Below are 22,849 nucleotides of genomic sequence, written 5' to 3' on the forward strand. Positions count from 1 at the left end.
CCCTGATTTTGTAATACACCAACCTTGAATCAGCCAGTGAAATTTACCTTCCCTATTCTCTAACTCTTCTCTAAATTTACCCTTGCACATCTGGAATAACCCAGAATTTTACATCTTTCCCCAACAAACAGAGAAAGTTGATGGCTTCTCCCCCCTGCCTAGGAGTCAGTGCTGTGCTCCTCTCACCTCTGCTTCAGCCCCGAGCTCAAACCAGCTGAGGTTTCAATTGAGCACTAGTAACTCTCTTATCTTGTTTTTTTTTTTTTTTATCTGCATATGAAGTCATACAGTCCTATGGTGGCATTTTGATGCATTTAGAAGATAAAAACAAAATACTTAATCCTAGCCAGATGAAATGAAGAAGGAAATAACCCAACAACCCTGAGTTCCTCCACACTCCTGCTTTGTAATTTTTTCTTCTGAAGCCAGCTGTTTGACAGATGGCTTTAAAAGTGAAGTTGTGTTCACTTCTTTTAGATAGGCTGAGGGGTTTCATTGTTTGTTCTCTTTTCTGTTGGAAAACTGTCTTCATGTTCGCAACTTCACTGTACAGCAAAAACCCCACTCCAGCAACATAGGTTGCACTCCGGATATAGCGGTCTGGATCTGGAAGCAAGTTAGTAAGGGGAGGAGAGGCAAGTATGAACAGAGTTTTTTCAATGTATTTCCTGCTCTTGAAATGTCCACAGGTTTAGGAGAGTGGGAGCTCAGTGAGAGCAAAGATTTCTTTCAGCTTAAAAAATTATGTTATCCCCTGAGATCAGAGAGTTTTTTCTTCTTCAGTCTCTCTGATTTTTATTTTCTTTTTTCCCCAGTAGGGAGAATTGCTAAATCTCCAAACATTTTTGAAACTAGTATACTCTAGTTAGATCATTTGCAGTACTTTATTTCAATAGTTCCAGCATGTTCTGCTTTGATCTTAAGACTTAATCACACCAGGGTCCCAGATGTTGTCAGTCTCTGTTCTCTGCCCCTTCCATTACTTCTGTAAACTTGGTCAGATTACTTGCCCTCTTCATAGCCTCCTATCACTCCTACATGTCCTCCTAACAGCCCCATTTTTTGCAGTAACTCCAAATAACCATTTTTCTCCACAGCTTCCCTTGGCCACCTCGTCCTCAACAGATCCCTACAATTTTGATTGAAGGAACAATTAACCCTAACCATTCATAATACTACCAACAGCTGCCTGCTCTTTCATGCTCTTGGAGACTGCCCTGCTTCCCACCTCAGTGTATGTGGCTCAACCTGACAAGATCACAAGCTACTCAAGGCAGGAATATCAGATTCACATATATGCTCAACACACCATGAAGGTGCAAGATGTTGGCCCCAGGGGTAAGGATCTGTTAGATTCATATTTCTACATACCACAGTAAGGGTGAACCATTGCTTGGGTAACAGTAAAACAAGGGGACTGAGAAGAAAGAAGGATTATGCAGTTTAGCTCTTGCGATAAGGAGAGGAAGTGACCATATTATTGGTTTTTGTATCTCTCTTCATTCAACCTGCATTCAGTCCTGGGCTAGCACCTTTCTGAATCCAGTGCATCTTCTCCCCCTTTCTAATCTTTTCAGGGAAAGGGCTGGCTATTATTTTGTGCTTCCATGTCACCTGTGCTACCCAAAAAGTAGCTCTGGGCCAGTTAATGTCAGTGTAGTACTAGCATTCATCATAGAAATGGGAGGGACAAAGAAGAGGAGAGGGAACAAAAACAGCACAGATAACATGAGTCTGTGGCATGAAGAATGGACAAGAGTGGAGAATAATGGAAAGGGATGATGGAAAATTCTCTCAGCACAGCCTGAATGGGTCTATTTACAGTGTCTGTCACACAGGGACAGCAAAAAGAGCTTTTTCAAATACATGGCAGATAAAACTAACACCAGAGGCAATGTAGGCCCACTGATGAACGGGATGGGTGCCCTGGTGACAGAAGATACAGAGATGGCAGAGTTACTGAATGCCTTCTTTGTCTCTGTCTACTCTGCTGCGGGCAGTCCTGAAGAGCCCTGTACCCCTGAGACCTTAGATGAAGTCAGGTCGACGGAGCAGTTTGCCTTAGTCGATGAGGAATGGGTTAGAGACCAGTTGAGCAATCTGGACATCCATAAATCCATGGGTCCAGATGGGATGCACCCGCGGGTGCTGAGGGAACTGGTGGAAGTCATTGCTAGACCACTCTCCATCATCTTTACCAAGTCTTGGGAAACGGGAGAGGTGCCTGAGGACTGGAGGAAAGCAAATGTCACTCCAGTCTTCAAAAAGGGCAAGAAGGAGGACCCGGGTAACTATAGACCGGTCAGCCTCACCTCCATCCCTGGGAAAGTGATGGAACACCTTATCCTTGGTGCCATCTTAAGGCATATCAAGGATAAGAGGGTTATGAGGGGCAGTCAACATGGCTTCACCAAGGGGAAATCATGCTTGATCAATCTCTTAGCCTTTTATGAGGAAATAACACGGTGGATGGATGATGGCAGAGCGGTGGATGTGGTCTACCTTGACTTCAGCAAAGCATTTGACACAGTCTCCCACAGCATCCTCACAGCTAAATTGAGGAAGTGTGGTCTGGATGATCAGGTAGTGAGGTGGACTGTGAACTGGCTGAAGGAGAGAAGCCAGAGTTGTAGTCTATGGGACGGAGTCTAGTTGGAGGCCTGTAACTAGTGGAGTGCCTCAAGGGTCAGTACTGGGACCGGTATTATTTAATATATTCATCAACGATTTAGATGAGGGAATCGAGTGTACTATCAGCAAGTTTGCTGATGACACTAAGCTGGGAGGAGTGGCTGACACACCAGAAGGCTGTGCTGCCATCCAGCGAGACCTGGACAGGCTGGAGAGTTGGGCAGGGAATAACTTGATGAAATATAACAAGGGAAAGTGTAGAGTCCTGCATCTGGGCAGGAACAACTCCAGGTTCCAGTATAGGTTGGGGAAAGACCTGTTAGAGAGCAGTGTAGGGGAGAGGGACCTGGGGGTCCTAGTGGACGACAGGATGACCATGAGCCAACACTGTGCCCTTGTGGCCAAGAAGGCCAATGGCATCCTGGGGTGTATTAGAAGGGGGGTGGTTAGTAGGTCGAGAGAGGTTCTCCCTCCCCTCTACTCTGCCCTGGTGAGACCGCATCTGGAATATTGTGTCCAGTTCTGGGCCCCTCAGTTCAAGAAGGACAGGGACCTGCTGGAGAGAGTCCAGCACAGGCAACTAAGATGATTAAGGGAGTGGAGCATCTCCCTTATGAGGAAAGACTGAGGGAGCTGGGTCTCTATAGTTTAGAGAAGAGGAGACTGAGGGGTGACCTTATAAGTGTCTATAAATATATAAAGGGGGAGTGTCACGAGGATGGAGCCAGGCTCTACTCAGTGGCAAACAATGATAGGACAAGGGGAATGGGTACAAACTGGAACACAAGAGGTTCCACTTAAACTTGAGAAGAAACTTCTTCTCAGTGAGGGTGACGGAACACTGGAACAGGCTGCCCAGGGAGGTTGTGGAGTCTCCTTCCCTGGAGACATTCAAAACTCGCCTGGACACATTCCTGTGTAACATTATCTAGGTGTTCCTGCTCTGGCAGGGGGATTGGACTAGATGATCTTTTGAGGTCCCTTCCAATCTCTAGCATACTGTGATACTGTGTGGTAAGTGTTGCTGTATGACCAGTCAACAGCAATCACTATCTTCCAAGGAAAGATGACACCTGGGATGATGGAATAATATAGATCTGACACCTCTTGGGCTTTTGCTGCTCAGAGGGCCTTTTACATTGCTAGATGTGTCTTTTTTATTGACCACAGGAATCAAGAAGACACTGAAGTGAGCCACTTCACACCCACACATGTTCATTACATTTCCACACTCTGTTTCCAAAAATCATATCTATGTGGGAACATACTACAAATCACTTCAAGAATATTATAGGACAGGGAAAGAGTTATGACACAAAACCTGTTTCTAGATGGTATATATCACACTTTTAAACTCATCCTCAGTACTAATAAACAATGCATTTTTTTGCTTTCATGGTCTTCTAGAGCAAACACCAAGCAAAACAGATCAGTGAATCTTGTTTAATTGACCCATGTACAGTTCACTGGCTGAAAGTCTATCTCAAAGCAATACAAATGTTACATGGGATCAGCTGTGCTTAAGAGCTTTGTGAAAGAAGCATATTTTGCAGGAAGTACTTGAAAGATGAGATAGGGGTTGTTTAGCATGCAGGAGATTTGCTCCAAAACCCAGTGAAACTGGTGGAATGACTTTGGTTGATGCCAATGATCTTTGGATCAGAACCAGAGCAGGGAAGAACTACTGCTGGGCATAGAGGGCAACATAAAAGACAGCACAAAAAAGACAATTCAAATTAAAAATTATACACAGTGGGAGAAGTCTTAGCCATACTGCAAATTGTTAAAAGATACTGTTTTGGACATATTGCTCAAACGGTCTGCAGCAGTAAAAGGTCCCAGATCCAGACCTTCTCTGGCACCATAGTTTGCACCCTACTACTACAAGTCCTAGCACATGTTCCTAAACCAGGAGGTAAGAAACCATGCCTCAGAAGAAGAATAATCATCTCCTGTGCCTATGAGGTGGTAATATCTCTGCTGAGACAGCCAGTGTGTGCCAGCTGCTGTGTTTTTCATCTGTCCTGCTACACTGACATACTTATTTAACAGACCACTGCCATCAGATGCCAACAGCTGTAGTTCATTGGCCTACGGTTGCTTCTTGATGAAGTGCTTTTCAGATCAGAATATGCCAATCCATCAAACCCAAGACTTTTGATGGGGGGAAAGAGTTCAACCAACTGCCTCCAGTTTTAAATTCCACTTTTGTTTTTAAAATTAAACCACTGGTAATAAAAGAGTAAAACACAAAGAAGAAGTCAGTATTGAAATCAAATGTTTTAGCTGATGTTAGAGGAAAAGGATTCAGAACTTGGGTTTTCATTTTGCAAAATTCTTCAGAATTCTGGCTGTTGGCCCATGTTTTAAACCCAGGTTTGGTTAAAAAGAAATAAAAAAAATCCTGAAAATGTTCACAGGATAGGAAAGCTGTTTCCTGCCAGCTCTATATTGGCTTACAGTTCTGACGCATGCAAGCTGGATCTGAATTAGCAGATTAGGCCTAGATCCAAAGAAGGACCTAGGCGCTTAAAGTGGGACTGAGGTATGCGAGTCCCAGACAAAGGTCCTCAGTCCCTGGAAGCCAAAGAGTTTCAAAATTAGTAATTCTGCTATGGAGCATGCCCCAAACCACCTCCACTTTGATAGGCAGTTCCATGCCCACCTCCCTTCTTCAGCTCCAGCCAGACCTTCATAGGTTCCCCTGGATTGTGCCCACCAACACCAGGGCCCTTCAAACACACAACAGCAACTCCACTTTCTTTCAAAACACAAATAGAGGAAGAGGTGGTACCACCTTATCATACAATAGCTCAGTGCTTGTAGCACACACCCAAGCAGAACTGGTTTTCCTCTCCTGCTTGCCTGAGAGGACTCAGCCCTGTGCCACAGAGGGTGCACAGTCTGGAGCCCTCCCTCCTCTTCTCTCAGCACTTCAGTCACATTTAAAAATTATGTTCTTGGACCTAGTTTCCTCTGCCAAGTTTTGCTTAAATACCTGATCTCGTTATTTTCAATGTGTGAATATATAAAGTACTGTCAGAGAGAAAACAGGCACAAAAGCCATATGCTTTCTCTTTATGAGAGGTTTTTTGATTTAAGACATCCCTTTGCCCTCAGCATCCCCTTTTGCCTGTCTCAAGCATCTCCACAATCAGTATTTGCTTTTCCACTTTCTATCTCCCCACGTTTTCTAAGAGGGGGCTCAGACCCCTGGTTCAGTGCTTCAGGGTGAGTGAGGCTCTTTGAGTCTCAACCCTTGCACCCTATGAGAGACACAGGGTCAATACAGCTCTCTATCACTTTTGCTAGCTGGCAACCCTGGGAAGAGTATACAGCCTGCTGCCAGGCCTTGGAGTTGTGCAGCCCCACTGTGCTGTTATGCCTGCCTGTGAATATATTGAGCAGGGAATTGGGCTTCCTTGTTTACATCTCATCTTTTTATTTTCCCCACCCCCTCCTTTATTTTCCCCTTTCTTAATAAAGAATGTTTTTAAAAACAAGTGCCTGTATTTGAGCTGCTGCGAACTCTAGTTTCCTTGGAGAAATGTTTGTGCTCTTTAACGTAAAGAATTTCTGAAACATATAGGAAAGGAATTTCATAAACTGCTCGTTGAAAAACATTCCATACATTCCCCTCTCATCCAGAGACACCCGTGTGTGGTCTCCGACAAGGTCAGGTTTGGGGCTACGTAACAGGGACAAAGATTCCAGCACTTGGAAAACAACAGATACCGCAGACCATGGAATTGGGGGTAAAAGGGACCTCATGATTCCCATTCCTGGAGGCTGGGAGACCACCAGAAAGGCAACAGACAGTAAACACTGTGCGTTATCCCAGGGAGGAAAATCCCAGCGAGAACCTCCTGCATATCTGTTGAAAGAGTGACATCAGGCTCTGCAGTACTAAGAAACAGAGAAGGGGGAAGGGGAAGAAAACAAAGAAAAGAGGAAAACAGGGGTTCCCACTCACTGTTTCACCCAAGAAAGGTGAAGACATTGAGGGATGTCCTTTAGAGGCATACTGGATACCTATTGCAAATGGTAGGCAGCCATAGAGGGAGATGATTACAGATGGATATTGGGGTGGGAGCACCCTATTTTTAGATTGCCTCCTCCCTTCTTTGAAATCAGGGAGGCACATTTGCCAGCCCTGCCATCCTTTAGGGCACTTTGAAGCTCTAGGAATGAGCACACTGCATATCTTCAGTTTATGCTGTTTGCAGAAACCATAATGGTTATTTCCAAACCAAGTACTCTGAAACATGCCAAAGGCACCATTCCTAATCCACTATGATGTCCATGACTCACAGCAGGTCTTAAAACAAAATTATCCAAAGTGAGGAAAAAAAAAAAAAGCATCAGGGAAATAGTCTCTTGGAGAAAGTCCTTCTCTAGTACCTGATGAAATGTCACAAGACGTGTTTTATTACACAATTTTCCAATAAAGTCTGCATGCTAGAATTGATTTCTGAGTTTAGATCAGCTGGAAACATGTCAACTCACAGGAGATGTTCTGAGAAGATCATATATATAAATAAGCCTGAACTGGAAACCTGCTTTTGGTGGAAAATAGAAAGCAAGTCCACACCGGGACCATCATTTATGTTGCCCTCCTTATCTTGTGTCACTATGCTCTTTAGTATGGACTATATCTGACCAGTGGCACTGTGAAGTGTAATTGCTTCAATCTGGTGAGGTATCACTAGTTTCTTAGAACTCACTAAGGACCACACCAACTGCAGGGTTCACTCAATACAATCAGGATGCAAACTTTTTCACCTGATCCTTGCATCACTCATGTAATTAAGCAACTCCTTCACCCTCAGCAGTCATTGGTACATTAGAGAGACTTGAACCTAGGCTATGTGTTCTTGCTTGGACTTAGCTCCATCCATGAGTGGGGAAAAAACAAATAAGTTTTGTCTGGAGATATCAGATCCTTAGTCACCTTTATGAAAGTATCACATTGCAATAAACTGACCAGAGACAATAGCCTGTCTAGAATTCTGTAGCAAACCACAACGAAGGAAAAGATGACTGACAACAAATACACACTCATAATATTATAGTTGCTGAACCCTTTAAACCTGGGATCCTAAGTCAGAAGAAAAATGCAAGGAATAATTAGAAATATCCAATTTCATCTTGTGCATCATCTTAAACGGCTGAAATGGCTGGTGTGAATAAAGCTGCTAGCAAAGCACAACAGATTGCCTTCATTACTGCTGCTGAAGGTTGCCTCTGCTCTCCTATTTGTTCTCTCACAGCTCTTTATAAATTCAATTCAGCTATTAACAATATCCATTAGCTTCTCCAGAAGATTATCTCAGCTTTAGTGACTGGAATGCAGGGATTAGAAAAAACAACCATTTGGTTTTGGGTTTAGTAAAAGTATATGTTGATTTAAACTGATGGCTTTTAACATCTGTTGTGCAAGTGTTCGTGGTAATAACCCTCAAAGATTGCTGGAGAAAGAGATCATTTAGGAGGTAATAAACATCAGTGATTTCATTAATAAAATATTCTAGCATAGACATTGCAAACGGGAAACAACAAGGCTTCCACCTGCTTAATAATTGCATTGCTGAGGCTAAAACTCTGGCTGCTGTTGGCAGGGCAGGAGATGCCCTGATACTCCTCTCCCCAACAGCAGGCATGACCACCTGAAGGCACATGCTGCACCCAGGATGCATCAGGAAGCTTCTGATAATCACCATATGAGGCACTGATTTCAAAATGCCTTACCAATAAAGGGTTGTCCTTAGTTCCTGACATTGCTGTAACTCAGCTGACAACACTTTCTTGGAGCACTGTTTGCCTGTTAGCTGGAAAACAGTCACATGGATTGAGCAGAGAATATAAGAAGCCATTCTGCCAGCTGATGGGTCACCTAAGTAGTTCCAAAGAACTGCAGCTCCTGGCAGAAGAGCTGAAAACTTCCTGCAGCGATCTTTTTGTCTTCCTCCACAGGGAGAGGTTTTGTATGCAATTTTCAGCCAAAACCAAATTTCTTCTGGAAGTCTTTTTATCAATCATTTGTGTGAATGTGGAAGGGGAACCCTGAGAGACAAGGTTTTCAGACAACTAAAAATGTGAAACCTTCAAAGACAGAACTATAATAGGGTGAGGGAGGGAAGTTATTTCCTAGATGGGGTGATCTTGCAGGCCTTCAGAGAGCCAGACAGAGCAAATGGCTGGGAAATGCCCCCAGCCATCCGGAGCACATTCTGGTACCTGTTCCCACCAGATCTCCTTTCCCTGAACACTAAAGATTGGGGCATGAGGGAGGAGTCTATACATTTGGATCCCAACACATCATGGAACCTTAGGCACAGCCAAAAACAGCCAGTAAGTTCTCACTCTTCTCCCCTCTATTTGCTGTTCAGCAAAACCAAAAGTGCTGACTAGCATGCTCCTGTCCCACCTGAGATACTTGTCCTATCTCAAGTCATCCAAAGGAGAAATCAGTCCCTTTTTTCGTACCTTACTCTCTCCTCAAGGAGGAGGAATGGAGCTCTAAGGTGCCTTTCTCCAGCCTTGGCACTGACACAGAGGTCATCCCTGCACACCAGAATCCACATGTCAGAAATACATTTGCTTTTTAACCCACAACTGCAGATAGAAGGGGAGCAGCTCAATGAGGCAAAATGGTGAAAAAGCAGTTAGTTACAAAGGGAGATGCACAAAAAAATCCCTTTGCTCTTCCACAGGGACTGGCTAAACCCCTTTGATCCAGTCATGGCTCTGATGAAAAGGATGCCTCAGCTGTCCCCAAGCACACAACACTGCTGATGCTGATGGACTGAGATACCCAGGGACCCAGGCCACAAGAGAGAAGGAACCTCAGCAAACAGCAGTTGAGGAAGACATACAGTTTTGCTGCTTCTTTTATCTCTTCTTAACAGCCTAATTGGAGTGTAATGAATTTAGGTTGGTGCTCGCTGCCAGACTCACTTCTTTGATGTGTTTTTGGCCACTGCACTACAAAAATGCAACGGTAACCAAACCCAAGATATTACACCTCCATAAAGTGTCTCTGGGTTTACCATAAGAATCTGCTGTTTGTGCCAAGTGGCCAAAGCCACTAACAGGCCCCTGCTTGCCAAGATGTTTGGGTAATGAATAAGAAGCAGAGTGAGATGCCACTGTGAATCAGATCAAGGAATGTGTACTAATGGCAAGAGGTGAATCCCAGGCTGTAATGTGGAACAGAATAGCACTGTGGTAGTGCTTCTCTGCGGCTGCAGCCAGCAGAAGCTGCTGCTGATGTCTGAAATACTGCAGTGGGTGAGGAGGACCTGGGGAGATAGAGTACCGGCAGAGTGGGGGCACACTGACACAGCACCATGAGCTGGTCATGCTCTGCCTGGGGAAAACTCTGTCTGGGGACAGGTGAGCAGTTAACAGAGAGTTTGTGGGTCAGGGTTAAAGGGAAAACAGCTATGGGAGACATTACTATGGGGATCTGCTACATGAAGCACTCTATAGACAGATAGGAAAAGCCACATGCTCACAGGCCCTTGTTCTCATGGGTGACTTCAACCACCCTGACATCTGTTGGAAGGACGGTATGGCCCGGCACAAGCAATCCAGGAGGTTCCTCGATTGTGTACAAGACGACTTCCTTCTGCAAGTAATAGAGGAGCAGACAAGGAGAGGTGCCATGCTTGACCTTGTGCTCACCAACAGGGAAGGGCTCCTTGCAAATGTGACTCTCCAGGGCAGCCTTGGTTGCAGCGATCACGAAATAGTCAAATTTGAGATCCTCAGGACAGTGGGAAGAGCGTGAAGCAAGCTCACTGCCCTGGACTTCAAGAGAGCAGACTTTGGCCTCTTCAGGAACCTGCTTATTAAGGTTCCATGGGATACAGCCCTAGAGGGCAGGGGGGCCAAGGCTCTTGGTTGATATTCAACGATCACCTGCTACAAGCTCAGGGGTGTTGCATCCCAACCAGAAGGAAGTGCAGCAGGAGGGCCAGGAGACCTCCTTGGATGGATAAGGAGCTGCTGAGGAAAATTCAAATGAAAAAAGAGGCTTATAAAAGGTGGAAGCAAGGATGGGTGGCATGGGAAGAGTACAGGGGTGTTGTCCGGGAAACTAGGGACCAGGTTAGGAAAGCTAAGGCTCAGTTAGAATTAAACTTGGCTAGGGACGTTAAGGATAACATGAAGGGATTCTACAGGTACATAGCAAATAAAAAACAGAGTAGGGAGAATGTAGGCCCCCTCAGGAAGCTCTTGGGAGAACTGGCTACACAGGATTTGGAGAAGGCTGAGGGTCTGAATGACTTCTTTGCCTTGGTCTTCACTGGCAAAGGCTCTGACCAAACCACCCAAGTCTTGGAAGGCAGATGCAGGGACTGTGAGAATGAAGACCTTGGGCCCACTGTAGGAGAGGAACTGGTTCAAGACCATCTTAAAAACCTGAACGTGCACAAGTCCATGGGACCCGATCAAATCCATCCGCGGGTCCTGAGTGAGCTGGCGAATGAAGTTGCAAAGCCACTGGCCATCATATTTGAGAAATCATGGCAGTCAGGTGAAGTTCCCGATGACTGGAAAAAGGGAAATATAACCCCCATTTTCAAGAAGGGGAAAATGGATGACCCGGGGAATTACAGACCAGTCAGTCTCACCTCTGTGCCTGGCAAAATCTTGGAGCAGATTCTCCTGGAAGGCATGCTAAGGCACATGAAAAACAACAAGGTGCTTGGTGACAGCCAGCATGGCTTCACTAAGGGGAAATCCTGCCTGACCAATTTGGTGGCCTTCTGTGATGGAGCTACAGAGCTGATGGACAGGGGTAGAGCAGTTGATGTCATCTACCTGGACTTGTGCAAAGAGTTTGACACTGTCCCACACAACATCCTTGTCTCTAAATTGGAGAGACATCAATTTGATGGATGGACCACTCGATGGATAAAGAACTGGCTGGATGGCCGCATGTAAAGTGTTGTGGTCAATGGCTCAATGTCTGGCTGGAGACCAGTAACAAGGGGTGTCTCTCGGGAATCAGTGTTGGGACCGGTCTTGTTCAACATCTTTGTCGGTGACACGGACAGTGGGATTGAGTGCGCCCTCAGCAAGTTTGCCGATGACACCAAGCTGTGTGGTTCGGTTGATACGCTGGAGGGAAGGAATGCCATCCAGAGAGACCTTGACACGCTTGTGAGGTGGGCTGATGCCAACATCATGAAGTTTAACCATGCCAAGTGCAAGGTCCTACACCGGGGTCGGAGCAATCCCAGGCACAGCTACAGGTTGGGCAGAGAAGAGATTCAGAGCAGCCCTGCGGAGAAGGACTTGGGGGTGTTGGTTGATGAGAAAATGAACATGAGCTGGCAGTGTGCGCTTGCAGCCCAGAAAGCCAACCGTATCCTGGGCTGCATCAAAAGGAGAGGAGGTGATCCTGCCCCTCTACTCTGCTCTTGTCAGACCTCACCTGGAGTATTGTGTGCAGTTCTGATGTCCTCAACATAAAAAGGACATGGAACTGTTGGAACAAGCCCAGCGGAGGGCCATGAGGATGATCAGGGGACTGGAGCACCTCCCGTATGAAGACAGCCTGAGGAAGTTGGGGCTGTTCAGCCTGGAGAAGAGAAGGCTGCATGGAGACCTCATAGCAGCCTTCCAGTATCTGAAGGGGGCCTATGAGGATGCTGGGGAGAGACTGTTCATTAGGGACTGTAGTGATAGGACAAGGGGTAACGGGTTAAAACTTAAACAGGGGAAGTTTAGATTGGATATAAGGAGGAAGTTCTTTCCTGTTAGGGTGGGGAGGCCCTGGAATGCGTTGCCCACGGAAGTTGTGAATGCTCCATCCCTGGCAGTGTTCAAGGCCAGGTTGGACAAATCCTTGGGTGACATGGTTTAGTGTGAAGTGTCCCTGCCCATGGCAGGGGGGTTGCAACTAGATGATCTTAAGGCCCTTTCCAGCCCTAACTGTTCTATGATTCTGTGCTGCCAGCCACCAGGTCATTCCTGTGCCTAACAGTCTTTTCCCCACCTTTGCTCCTGTCTTAGCTCTTTGCAAACAAAATCATGTTTCCCACATGAGCCTACCATGCCTCTCTTGGTTCTCAGCAGGGCACTCCTACTGGCAAATATTAGCCACTATATGATATGTGAGTCTCCAGCACATAAACTGCACTGGTTTGAACAGTGGATGCTCAAGAAGCTATTACCACCCACTGCCTGGCATACCCCCATCCTGGGGTCATCATCCTGCCAGGGTGGATGGCAGTCAAGAAGGTACGCATGCACAAGTGGCCGGCGAGGCTCTAAAAGGCCTTCTTGGGGGACAACCCACCCTGCAGACTTGAAAGGGGTCTCTATGACCTCACTCCTAGGTCTGTAACAACCTGCTCTTGGGCACACCTGAAAATCCTGGTGATTCTTGCCAATCAAAATATCCAAGAGTCCCACATACAGCCTGCTTTTAGAGACAAACACAAAAATTATGGAAAGTTTGGTTCAGAAAAGGCTGAAAAGTACAGATGTTTACCTGTTTATTTTCAAACACCAACTAAACAAGTTTACGTTAATTGAACTAATGCATCTACCCAAAAAAATTGCAGCCCAAAGAAAAATCCAACTGCTTATCTATTTCTCTGTCTGCAGCGATCTTGCTCACAATAAAAAATTGTGTGTCTCCTTGGAAAAATCCTGGCCATTGACAGTTCATGTACTTGCACAATATCCAGGGCTAAATTCCCACCCTATTTAAATCAATACAGCTACATCCATTTTAGGGAAGCTACCCCAAATTGACAGATGCTGGGAACCCAGCCCTGAATCTGCCTCTTACTAAAACAGTTCTTAGCCCACAACTGTATGTTTGAGACATAGGCTGCTGATAAGATACACTTCTAGTTAGGCACAGCTCTCCTTCAGTGATGATTCATGGTTAAGAGCAGTTAACTAATGCAGCTGATCTGGACACAAGCCTGCCCTCTGCAAGAAAAGCACTTTCTGGAACAGGTGTACACATGCAGCTTTGCTTGCTCCTTACTCATGTGGGAGTTGAGGGAGAAAGCAGGGAGGCTATAACTGAGCCTCTCTGTGCTCTGGATGCCTTAGATATCCACACCAGCACTAGCATTTAGTAGGCCAGTAATAAACTAGTGTCTCATGGGATTAGCAAAGCAGGCAGCCCCTGTGACCAAGAAATGTGCCTGAGTTGCAGTGCCTTCAGGGTGCCGATGCTCTGGGGCTTCCCCTGCCTTGCCAATTTGGGCTGTATATTTGGATGCAGCTTCCATGATCAGAAAGCATTCTCATCCTGTGGGTGAAATATGGCTGTGTCAAAGCAAAATGGAAATAGAGCGCTGCCTGAATGTTAGCCCTCTGGTTCCCTTGAATCCCACAGGAAACAGCGCCTCATTCACTGCACCCAGGGACCATTGCTTTGCCAGTGCCACGAGCACACCAGACCATACACGTGCAAGCAGACATATGCAGCTGAAGGGCTGGAACAGCTCTTTCTACTGAACATCTGGACTTACACAAATAAACTACTCAACACTCACATCCAGAATTACAGAGTCTTTCATATCTTATCTCTCAAAAACCACTTATCAGCCCACGGCTTTCAGACTGCAGTCTCTCCCGTCTGCCAAAGTGGAACCCAGCCATGTAAAAACATGAATAACAGCAGCCCTTCTCTCCCACGCTGATGGCTGCAGCCCCTCTGATGGGGGTTTGAACTTTGGGGGCAGCAGGAATAGCTCCATCTACCCTGCTGCCATGGGCTTGTGGAGGAAATTTAATCACAGGGCAGTCCCTTGCTGGATAATGAATGCCTCCTTGCATCCCAAGCTGAGGAAGGCAACAAACTAAATGTATGTGTTTATGCTCTGCATTAGACAATGAGGAAATATTTGTAAGCTAACACTGAGGCACATCACACAAGCTGCTGCAGCATGCAGAGGCTTCAGGCGTGCCCTGGAACCTCCGCGTCCTAGATGCTGTTCAAACATGGGCAAAAAAAAGATATAAAAATGTTCATTTATGAGCACAAACATAATGGGAACTAGTCTGGATTTTTTGTTAAATAAAGGTTTCTTTCTAACAAAATATCAGCTTTGGATTTAGGTCTAGCAAATTTCTGGACAAAATTTCATTTGTAGGTTGACATTTTGCAACCCTTTTCCAGGAGGGGAAAGAATACCTTTTTTTGTCCTCTTTTTTTCCTCTTCCTTCTCCTTTTACAGGAAAGAAAGGTGCAGAGGAAGAAATGCAGGAAAGGCTTTTCAGCTTGCAAGCCATGAAAATACTTTGAGTTTCAGATTCATTGGGCAACAAAACTTTCCCTTCCCATCCCCCAAGCTTTTCAAATCTTTCCATGATAATTCTGAAATGGAATGGAAATTTCTTCCTCTGAGTCGTAAGAGACAACATCACTAGACTTCATCATGGTCCTAAAAACATGCGTGCTTGCTGTGGTGCAAGATAGCTGTCTGGATATCACAGTAACAAGAACCAAAGCTGACTAAGGGGGCTTTCAGCAAGCTAAGGGGGCTGGTGCCATGTCAGGCAAGAGGTGGACAGAGAGAAGTCTGGGAGAAGGAAGGCAGTGATGTTACAGTGGAGGAAAACTTCACATAAAACAATATCATTGCTAGCTCCAGACTAGCTTAGCTAACATTGTATTTCTTGACTGCATGGACCGCACATGGGTTGTACATGTTTTTGTTCAGTCCAAAAGAGGTCTGTTGCAAGAGCAACTGTCTCTGCTTTTGTTATGAAACCAAGGTTCAGACACAAATATCAGCTGACAGGTCTCGTTCCATGATGATACAACCCAGGGGATAAATGTGATCATCAATAATCACAACCCCGGGAATAAACCTGGAAACAATGGGAACAAGATCTCTAATAGCAGTGGCAGGAAGAGAGGGTACAGGTGCCTTCCCTTCTCCAAGCATCCCCCAAGTCCACATGCATTTAGGACCCCATCAGCCAGTCCTTCTCTTGCAAAAAAATCATGCTTTCAGATGCTGCTGCCAAACCTCAGAAATGTATATTGCTGTTCTGGCTATGTTCAGGAGGAAAGGGAAGGGAAAGCAGTGTGCAATTTTCAACAGTTTCTCCTCAGAGAGGGGCCCCTAATTTTCTGAAAGAGGCCATGGAGGAGGGGGGAGAAAAAGCAAGAGGCTCTGTCCCGTTTTAATCCCTTTCCCCAGATCAGTTATACATGGGGAGTTCATGATGGAGTTCCCCCTTTGGGCTTTGAGCCTCAAAACATTTCATAAAATGCAGAGCTTTTCTGAAACCTTTTGATCACATCACTTTTGAGGCTGCTGTGTTTATATGCATAGCTGTGCATGCATGTAGATGTGCAAGGGGAAGATGGGCAGCAGAGACATCCTGTGCTCGTGGCACTACAGGTAGGGTTTGTGAAACACCACCAGCAAGCAAAAAAATGCAAACAAACACCAAAAATAAGAAGAACAACAACAAAAAAACAACCCCAGAGACAAAAAAAAACCAGAATGAAATAACCATGGGACAAAGATCACTGGTGCTACTGTGAGAGCTCAGCAATATCAGCTGCAACATCAGCTGCAAATCTCTTCCACACTACTGTCAGGACGGAGCTACCTGGAAACTGAAGACAACTCTTTGCCCCATTTAAACCTAGTGAAAGGACTAGCAAGAGGTTTTTGTTCAATGGGCAGTTGCCCAGGTGACACAGAAACAACCCAAAATAAGGGCAATCACACAACCCGATGGGCTGTGTTAACCGAAGAGGTTTGGCATCAAGCAAGCACTACTGTGCATAGAGGTGATTTCCACAAGTCCACGAGAGACTGAAGAGTTTGGGGTTACAGAGCATCTCCCTACCATATGTTTTTCAGTTACAGTACTCCATAGCCTTGAAACCTAAAAGATATCATAAACCGCTACTGGATTTAAATCATTTAGGATCCTACAGCTCCAAGTTATTCAGCTGACCAAGAAGAACAGAAACCTCCTGTCAGGTTAATAGGAATGAAGTCTGTGAACCAAGATCCTCAAAGGCATTAGAACCTCTTTGAAATCAGTGGTGCTTAGACATTTTAATAAGCATCTTTAAGGTTCTGGACGGGAACATGGATTTCCCACACACACTTTCCCAAAAAAGGAAAAAGTTAAGTGTCGGGAAAGTTTACAAAGGTGACTGGGAGACTCTGTCCACACCTGGGAGTCTAAGCAGGGTGATTGGTGATTGGCAACTTTACTCCCTGCTGGTTATTAAATAAGAGAGCAACTGGTTTAATTAAAATTCACAGTAAATAGATTGACTTTCACCAGTGCAGTGCTTTGTATGGACACATTCAAAGGCATTTACTTCCATTTAGTTAAACTTCATAACTGACTCTTCTAAATGTTTCCACATGGTGGCTTGAATTTTTTTTTTTTTTTTTAAGTAAATCAATTTTAAACCAATTTTCATTACATTGGTGGTTTTGCATGTCCACAAGGCCTGTGGGCCTCTTGGATTTGAATACTTGGCGTGAAATTCAGCCCAAAATGCCAAGTGCTGAAACCCGATGAAAACAAAACAGCTGCAATCTATAGGGGAAGCTGCCTGCCACTCAGCCCTGCCTGTGCTGCCGGCTGGGCTGAGAGCACCTTCCCTGGGGCACCAGTGCTGCTCAGGAAGGGGAGCTAGGCTCAGCTGAAACCTGCCTCTGGACATTGCTGCTGCTCTGCCCCAAGCAGGTATGGAATTTGGCAGCAGTGAGCTCAAATCCTGGCTGGTGGAAATACCTTGAAGCATAGCCTGTGGGAAGATCAAAATCCTGATGAGGAGCCTCTTTAAAATGTGTCTTCAAAGCTAACTGGAAACCTGGCCCAGGGCTTCTTACAAACCTGGCGCAGGGCTTTCCTGCAATTCAGCCTGGGTTTGCGAACTTGGCTGGTGTTAGATTTATTGCACCTAGTTTGGGGCTTTGCTGTGAACATTTTGTGGAGATTCAGCTCTTGAAATTAAATGGGCTCTGTTGTTTAGAGTCTGGACCAGTGTCCCTAACATCCATAGACTCCACACCAATCTGTTTGTCTCTGTGTAGAAAGTAGCTGAGAGTCAGACACTTTGTTTTCTAGGGAGAGGCTGTTGCTGTGTATTATCAGTAAATCATATAATTAAAATTAGATGTATGAATGGATGAGGACTACATTCCATACCAAAGGGCTTTGACTTACCAGAGCAACCTTTTAAATTGGTGAGAAGCCAGATTTGTTATGGTCCTGTTTCCCCACCATGGTGTCCATAATAAGCAAAGCTCAGAAGTCTTGTAGAAGCACCCATTACTTGGAATGCGTCAAAGGAGATGCAGCAGCAGATTTAGAAGGACATTTGTTTTGAAAGATACAAACAGAGGTGAAGATTTTCTGCCTCCTGGTAGGTTTGGGGCAATGAAGAAAACCAACAATACTGTTGGTTCCCCATTATTACTGCTTTTAGTACCTCTAGGACTAGAAAAGAATGGGTTTATTTACTGTTGAACTGCTATTCTTTCCCCCAAAAAACCCTCAGAAATGGTGACCATTCAGAGTAGAGCCAAGCTGGTTCTTGGCAAAGGTTCAGTATGACTCTTATTACTGCGGGGAATGTGGTCATGTTGCTAAGATAGTGACCTGACTCCCAGGCCATTGTTCTTGGCTACCCTGCCACCCCACCATCTAACCTTGGAAAGTCATGTCTCCCCTCCATGGCTGCACTTTCTTTGCCATCCTGCACCTCTTGGCTATTTAGGATGCCAGCTTTATGGTCCAAGGTTTGCCTCTTACTGTTCTTGCTACCACCATAATTATGAGGATTTGATATATGCTGTAAGTCAAGGGCTTGGAGAGCTGCTGAGCTTTCTGGAAATTCCTTGGTTCCTACAGCCTGCCATGCATGCATCCTTTTGCAAGTGGTACTGTGTTGCATGCACTTACGGGATCCTTTCTTGACTGAGCAGTGTAACCCAAAGCATCAAGAGAGAGTCTGGGAAGACACTAGCATCATTTTTACTGGGCTACATCCTTGCTCTGCTAGAGGCAGGACTTTTGCAACAAAGTAGTGATACCTTTTTCTTCACTGTTTTGCACCAAGGATCCTTAACTTCAGGAGCCACTACATGACTAAGAGAACAAGTCCTCCTTCTGCTTCAAAATGTCTCTGGGAGCCGTTCCTCAAGATGCCTTAAGGCAGCAGTATGCTCAGTAGCTGTGCTTATCTGGTAATACAGAAGTCCTAGCTAGGCACAAGGCCTCCCATACTGGGTACTGGGCATGCAAACACGAAGGGTCAGTCCCTGCTTGAAGACCTTTCAGTCTCAACAGAGCAGTGACACAAAAGGAAAGACATTAAACAGTATTATTGAGATAACCCTGAAGGGAACTGGTGGGGGTGGGATTAAAAGTCAGAGAGCACCAGTTAGCTGTCCTGCATGCTGGCGTATGCTGCCTTCACTCCTTTACGTGGCACTTCAATGCATGTATATCAAAATACACATATATGTATAATGTATATATGTATGTATATATACATTATATGTAAATATGTATAAAGACTAAGCACATGGACACGCATGCTATGTTGGCAAAGACTAAATATGCGTGCACATGCATATCACCTCTGCAAGTGGCACATTGCGATTTTTTCTGTGCTACCTGTGAAGTGCTCACAGCCCCTCCAGGATCATCCCTCCTGATCTTACCCAGCAGGAGCTATGCACCATTCCAACTACTCCAGGTTAAGCCAGCACAACAAGCTAGGATTTCTGAAGGTGCAGATGGAACAGGCAGACGATAGCACTGTGTCAGCTCCTTCTCAGAGCTTGGCTTCATGTATTTTATCAACAAATAACATGTCTTTACTACTGCCAGCCCTGCTGAACCACTGTAGCTGCAGACAAGCAAGCTGTGTTTGCTTCCCTTTCATTTGTCATCAACACACTGACCAGCCAAATTCTCATTCCAACATCTTACTTGCTGGTAGCAACACACACAAGCAAAAATGGAAAAGCTGAATTTTGGCTGGCTGCGGAGATGTAGAAGCATAGGTTTGGATAGGTAAAATGAAAAAGCCACAATAAAAAAAAAACACTGGGGGGAAAGATGCATTAAGAATGCAAGAGTTTAAACACAAAACCATAGGTTGGTTCAGGTTCTCAGATTCCCCTCTTTCTGCTCTTTGGGATGGTGTTATGTATAAGCGCTCTTCCTTCAGCACATGGCCAAGTCCAGTTTGACTGCAGCTCCAACAAATATATGGGACTTGCCAGTAGTTTTGAAGATTTTCACCCATCCCAGGTGCAGCTACAGGTTGGGCAGAGAAGAGATTCAGAGCAGCCCTGCGGAGAAGGACCTGGGGGTGTTGGTCAATGAGAAAATGAACATGAGCCAGCAGTGTGTACTCACAGCCCAGAAAGCCAACCGTATCCTGGGCTGCATCAAAAGGAGCATGACCAGCAGGTCGAAGGAGGTGATCCTGCCCCTCTACTCTGCTCTCGTGAAACCTCACTTGGAGTATTGTGTGCAGTTCTGATGTCCTCAACATAAAAAGGACATGGAACTGTTGGCGCAGGTCCAGAGGAGGGCCACGAGGATGATCAGGGGACTGGAGCACCTCCCGTATGAAGACAGGCTGAGGAAGTTGGGGCTGTTCAGCCTGGAGAAGAGAAGGCTGCATGGAGACCTCATAGCAGCCTTCCAGTATCTGGGGGGTCCTAGAGGGATGCTGGGGAGGGACTGTTCATTAGGGATTGTGGTGACAGGACAAGGGATAACGGGTTGAAACTTAAACAGGGGAAGTTTGGATTGGATGTAAGGAGGAATTTCTTTACTGTTAGGGTGGTGAGGCACTGGAATGCGCTGCCCAGGGAAGTTGTGAATGCTCCATCCCTGGAAGTGTTCAAGGCCAGGTTGGACAGAGCCTTGGGTGAGATGTTTTAGTGTGAAGTGTCCCTGCCCGTGGCAGGGGGGTTGGAACTAGATCATCTTAGGGTCCTTTCCAACCCTAACTGTTCTATGAGTCTATGATTTGTTCTCAGATAGTGATTAACCTTTCCCACCCCTTTTACTCCTGCCAGCCCCCAAAAGCCACAAGGAGGGAGCTTATATCCACATCACATCCAGGACTGCCCTGAGGTTTGTTGTCATTTGAGAAGCAAAAGATATTCAGAGAGTAAAGGAAGCCACATTCACTCCCTCTCTGCAGCTACCTGCTCAGATTTTGCTGCCTTCTGACTGCAGGAGAGGAGAAGAGGTGGGAGAGACATCAGGATGGTGACACTGGAGACACGACTGCAGCACAGAGCAGTTAGGCAGCTTCACCCCTGCACCCAAACCACCCAGTGTGCCTCCACTCCCTGGGGCTCAGATTTAGGTGACTACTGAGCTCCACCAAAAAGAGATCAAGAAACCCTCTGAAAGTGTTTTGCTTCCCAAGGGCTGAACTCAGGGGCGATTCCAGGTCTGGATCACACTCCTGCTATTTACAGGGTGCAGAGCTCAGGGCAGAGAAAATGCAGGCAACGACCCTAACAGACACCACAGACAAGAAGATCTCTGAAATACGTTAGTAGGCTGCTGAAAGGGAGAAACAGTTTGAAACATGAGCACAGAGATAAAAATCTATTCTAAGGTAAGGATAAACTAAATATGTCAAAGGCCTTTCAGCACAATCTGAGCACATGTGAAACCATCTAAATAGTAAACAGCACATTTACTACTAATAGCCTCCTAATTTATTTGTGGAGCCCCATCTCCTTGCAAATCTCCATCATCTGCTTCCACACGAATCATCCTGGCACTGAGGGGGTAATGTGGGAGCTTTGCTCTGCCCACACATTGCTACCTGTTTTAGGAGATAAGCACTAAATACCAGTGCCCTGCAAAACACAATAAGGCCCACGCTTCAAGATGGTTGACTGAAAAGATTGATTTCCCAACTCCAGGATGCTTCACAAGCTGTCTTTTAGCACCTCGAGCAGGGGAAGAAAAAGGAAATACAACCACAGAAGCCAACACAATCAACCCTAGGGCTGGGGAATCCCTCCTCACATATATGCACGTGCATACATATATATATATCCATGTTAGTCACTGCTATGGCAACTAAGTCAACAAAGATATACTTTTAAAGGCCCTGTGGTAAGGAGGGAAAATATTATGCTATATATATCATTGCCTATTGACGTCACAAAATAATTTGAAATAAACTAACCTTTAAGTCTCGATCACACTGATCCTTATTTCTTCTCTGTAAGCATGGAAATAACGTTCACGTCACAGTGAGCATCTGTTACCTTTCATGGAAAAAGTAACCCAAGAAAGCTGAGCTAGAAAGTTTTCTAAAACCCTCTCCCACATTCTCACTAAAGCAACACAAAAAAAACCCTCTCCTAAAACATATGGAGCACTATACCCTGAAGGTCTTATTTAGTCATTCCTCAAGCAAGGCCTATCCTGACATCAGAGGGAAATTGCCAATATTAGTAATTAGTGAAAATTAAGAACCTGAGGTCAGCTGTGACAATTAATTCAGCTGAGCATCCAAAGAATTTTCTGGAAAAAGGCAAGCTGACAGAGCTTAGTCTGGGCTGAAATGTAAAAATAAAACATTACATATAAAAGTGATTTTAGAAAGTTTGTTTGCACAGCCAAGAGTTTGTAGATCAGAGCATTCCTACTTCTTGTGCATGTGTATGTGATGCTGTGTACAGAAGGCCTTTGATATGACTGGCACTCTTTGCACTAATGTCACCAGTGCAATTATTTTCTGAAGAGCGCTAATAAATAAGCTGCTGCTATACATCTAAGAAATACGGGTAAATGGAGTTAAGAGGTAGAGGGGAAGGTAGGGAATTTAGGACCTTAGTTTGAAGTGGTTTGTTTCATAGAATCATAAAATGGTTTAGGTCAGAAAGGACCTTAAGATCATCTAGTTCCAACCCCACCATCCAATGGAAAGGACACCTTCCACTAGACTAGGTTGCTCAAAATCCCATCCAACCTGGCCTTGAATGCTTCCAGGGATGGAGCATTCTCAACCTACTGAAGTGGAAGTCCAACATAATGAAGCAACACACAATGCAAATGCAGTGGAGTATCAGCCCCTCATGGGAAGAGGCTGGATGGTAGTGATGGTTCACATGTGCAGAGTGGGTTGAGACATTCTCAGAGCACGAGATATGCCATATTTTTCTCAAAAGCACCATGGATATTGCGAAACAACAGA

The 22,849-nt window shown here is 45.3% G+C and overlaps 2 long non-coding RNA genes across 2 annotated transcripts in view; both read right to left on the bottom strand.

Moving 5' to 3' along the window:
- Nucleotides 1-22,046, bottom strand: part of LOC133274754 (uncharacterized) — a 31,375-nt gene extending 9,329 nt beyond the window's left edge. The window contains exon 1 of the long non-coding RNA XR_009745234.1: nucleotides 21,836-22,046. This is a non-coding gene — a long non-coding RNA (uncharacterized LOC133274754). The remainder of the gene's footprint in view (nucleotides 1-21,835) is intronic.
- The window catches only part of LOC133274755 (uncharacterized), a 132,682-nt gene that overhangs the window by 23,875 nt on the left and 85,958 nt on the right, over nucleotides 1-22,849 (bottom strand). The window lies entirely within an intron of this gene.

This window comes from Pezoporus flaviventris, unplaced genomic scaffold (genome assembly GCF_033815535.1).
Source record: "Pezoporus flaviventris isolate CSIRO_AGI_PZ_B2104156 unplaced genomic scaffold, CSIRO_AGI_Pfla_v1 ptg000036l, whole genome shotgun sequence".
Taxonomy (NCBI): Eukaryota; Metazoa; Chordata; class Aves; order Psittaciformes; family Psittacidae; genus Pezoporus; species Pezoporus flaviventris.